The sequence below is a fragment of the Mandrillus leucophaeus genome, unplaced genomic scaffold (assembly GCF_000951045.1).
Source record: "Mandrillus leucophaeus isolate KB7577 unplaced genomic scaffold, Mleu.le_1.0 Scaffold13, whole genome shotgun sequence".
In the NCBI taxonomy this organism is placed as follows: Eukaryota; Metazoa; Chordata; class Mammalia; order Primates; family Cercopithecidae; genus Mandrillus; species Mandrillus leucophaeus.
The window spans coordinates 7050687-7054754 of NW_012101254.1; positions in this window are offsets into that span (position 1 = coordinate 7050687).

Here is a 4068-nt window from a genome sequence, read left to right on the forward strand (position 1 = left end):
AATCCCCACGTGTCATGGGAGGGACCTGGGGGGAGGTAATTTAATCATGGGGACAGTTACCCTCATGCTATTCTTGTGATAGTGAGTGAGTTCTCGCGAGATCTGATGGTTTTATGAGGGGCTTTTCCCCGCTTCACTCTGTACTTCTCCTTGCTGCTGCCATGTGAAGAAGGACGTGTTTGCTTCCCCTTCTGCCATAATTGTAAGTTTCCTGAGGCCTCCCCAGCCATGCTGAACTGTGAGTCAATTAAAGCTCTTTCCTTTATAAATTACCCAGTCTCAGGTATGTCTTCCTTAACAGCATGAGAATGGACTAATACAAACACTTAAAACTAAACAATAAGAAAATAACCCAATTAAAAATGGGGCTAGGCAGGGTGGCTCATGCCTGTAATCTCAGCACTTTGGGAGGCTGAGGCAGGCGGATCACTTGAGGTCAGGAGTTCGAGACCAGCCTGGCCAACATGGCAAAACCCTGTCTCTATTAAAGATACAAAAATTAGCCGGGTGTGGTGGTGTATGCTTGTAATCCCAGCTACTCAGGAGGCTGAGGTAGCAGAATCACTTGAACCCAGGAGGCGGAGGTTGCAGTGAGCCAAGATCACGTCATTGCACTCCAGCCTGGGAGACAGAGCAAGACTCTGTCTCAATCAATCAATCAATCTGTCAATGGCCTGAAACCTTAATAGACATCACACCAAAGGAGATATGCAGATGGCAAATAAGCCTATGAAAAGATGCTCCATATCATATATCATCCAGGAAATGTAAATTAGAACAATGAGATACCACTCCACACCTATTAGAATGGCCCAGATCCAGAACACTGACAACAGTGCATGCTGGCAGGGATGTGGAGCGGCAGGAACCCTCATTCATTGTTGGTGGGAATGCAAACTGGTACAGCCACTTTGGAAGACAGTTTGGCAGCTTCCTACAAAATTAAATAAACTCTTTCCGTACGATCCAGCAATCGCACCCCTTGGTATTTACCCAAAGGAAATGAAAACTATGTCTACACAAAAACCTGCACATGGATGTTTACCGCAGCTTTATTTAGAATTGCCAAAACTTGGAAGCAACCAAGATGTCCTGCAGTGGGTGAATAAACTGTGGTACATCCAGACAATGGAATATTATCCAGCACTAAAAAGAAATGAGCTATCAAGCCATGAAAAGACATGGAGGAAACTTAAATGTATATTACTAAGGGAAAGAAGCCAATCTGAAAAAGCTACATACTGTATGCTCTAAAAAATAGAGTCTTCAAAGAAAAAAGAAAAAGTACATGGGGTAGGAGAGCAGATGCTCTGGAGAGCAGAGCCACAGTCCCCAAACTGTGTTCCATGAAACACTAGCTGTGTGATGCTAACAAGCATTTCCCAGAAAAAGGCTCCAAGGACAAATAAATATATGAAGCCAGGCATACTAAATCCCCCATACCAGATTCATAGCACAAATAAATATATTCTGAAAAGTCAACAGCCACCAGCACCCTCCTTTTGGCCAAGTGCAGTGACTCATGCCTGTAATCCCAGCACTTTGGGAGGCTGAGGCAGGCGAATTACTTGAGGTCACAAGTTCTAGACCAGCCTGGTCAACATGGTGAAATCCTGTTTCTACTAAAAATATAATAATTAGTCAGGTGTGGTGGCACAGGCCTGTAGTCCCAGCTACTCGGAAGACAGGCAGGAGAATCACTTGAGCCGGGGAGGTGGAGGATGGAGCGAGCTGAGATTGTGCTACTGCACTCCAGCCTGGGTAACAGAAGGAGATTCCGTCTCAATCAATCAATCAATCAATCAATCCATCAAATCATTGTGATGAATATTTTTATTATGCTTTTTTCAAGACATTTATTACCTACTTTAAAAACAGGTAGGAAATAGTAAGGAATATAATACTATAAATGTATCACATTAGGAACAGCCCTAATTTTAGAGTTTAAAGCGTACTGGTGTTTAAGTCCTGCTTCAGTCACTCGACCTTTGAGTTCCAGGCCCAATTCCGTCATTCGACCTTAAGTTCCCTTATTAATACAATAACAGATTTTCCCTAAGTTACAGTTTTATGATGGAAATCCCAGATCATTTACCATAGAATCTAAAAAGAGAGAAATTATCTTGAGCTCTGATAGTTGGGGAAGGCTTCCCAGAAGAGAGGTACAAGAAGACAGGGGGTAGGGTTCATGGCAGTGAAGAAGACAGTGGGTCCTATTCCTTGTGAGTCAGGCACAGCTCTAAAATACTTCACAAGCACCAACTTTTGTAATCCTTACAACAACCTGTGAAAGGAAAATAAATCTTGGGGCCCCCAAATCACTAAGCTGAAGGGAAAAGTCAAGCTGGGAACTGCTTAGGGCCAACCTGCCTCCCATTCTATTCTAAGGCACCCCTCCGCTCACTGAGATAAATGTATATCTGATGGCCTCATTTGAAGACGCTAATCAGAAACTCAAAAAAATGCAACCATTTCTCTTTTATCTACCTATGGCCTGGAAGCCCCCTCTCCACTTCGAGTTGTCCTGCCTTCGCCTCAAGTTGTCCCACCTTTCTGAACTGAACCAATGTACATCTTACATATATTGATTGATGTCTCATGTCTCCCTAAAATGGATAAAACCAAGCTGTACCCCGACCACCTTGGGCACATGTCGTCAGGACCTCCTGAGGCTGTGTCACGGGCGCGTCCTCAGCCTGGCAAAATAAACTTTCTAAATTCACTGAGACTGGCCTGGCCGGGCATGGTGGCTCACGCCCGTAATCCCAACACTTTGGGAGGTCAAGACAGGTGGATCACTTGAGGTCAGGAGTTCGAGATCAGCCTGGCCAACATGGTGAAACCCCATCTCTACTAAAAATACAAAAAAAGTAGAATGGCATGGCAGCGTGCTCCTGTAATCCCAGCTATTCAGGAGGCGGAGGTACAAGAATCGCTTGAATCTGGGAGGCAGAGGTTGCAGTGAGCCGAAATCACGCCACTGCACTCCAGCCTGGATGACAGAGTGAGACTCCTTCTCAAAAAGATAAATAAAGTAAAAATAAATAAATTAATTAATTTACTGAGACCTGTCTCAGATTTTCTGGGTTCACAAACCCAGGGCATAGGTACTATTTGTTTTTTTTAGACAGAGTCTTGCTCTGTCGCCCAGCCTGGAGTGCAGTGGCACAATCTCTGCTCACTGCAAGTTCTGCCTCCCGGATTCATGCCATTCTCCTGCCTCAGCCTCCAGAGTAGCTGGGACTACAGGCGCCCGCCACCACGCCCGGTTAATTTTTTTATATTTTTAGTAGAGACGGGGTTTCACCGTGTTTGCCAGGATGGTCTCGATCTCCTGACCTCGTGATCCACCCGCCTCGGCCTCCCAAAGTGCTGGGATTACAGGCGTGAGCCACCGCGCCCAGCCCCAGCATAGGTACTATTTTTATCACCATTTTATAGATGAGAAAACTGAGTCATTAAGTGGTTAAGTTACCTGCCTAGAGCCACACAGCTAATAAATGGCAGACTAGAATCTGAACCCCAAAAATCTACCTTCAGAGTCCATGTTCTGAAATATAAAACCAGAGAAGCGATGCGTTACCATTGTCACAGAGCTAGGGAAACTGAGGCCTATGTGGAAAGAGAACCACTAGGCCAGTGCATCTCAGGCTGTAAAGTGCACGAGTGCCTTGGGGATCTGGTTAAAATGCAAGCTCCGATTAGACTCTGGGGTGAGGCCTGAGACTCTGCATTTCTTTGAGGTTCCCAGGGGATGCTGATGCCCCTGGTCCTAGGACCACTCTTTGAGTCTGCAAACCACCAGAGCATGGTGGTTAAGAATCTGGGCTTGGAGGTCAGACAGGCTTAGGATGAAATCTTAGCTTTTCTCATTTCTTACTCTCTGGCCCTGTGCAATAGTCCACACTTCCTGGGTAGGTAATCGAAGCTGACGGCAGGAGATTCCCAGTTCTCCTCTCCAAGAGGACAGCTGGGGGAGCTTTGGTCAGGAGCGCCCAGCCTCTGGGTCCCAAAGCAGCTTACTGGGTGCTGGGAACCCACAAGCACCCCTAGAAAGCTTCCAACCCA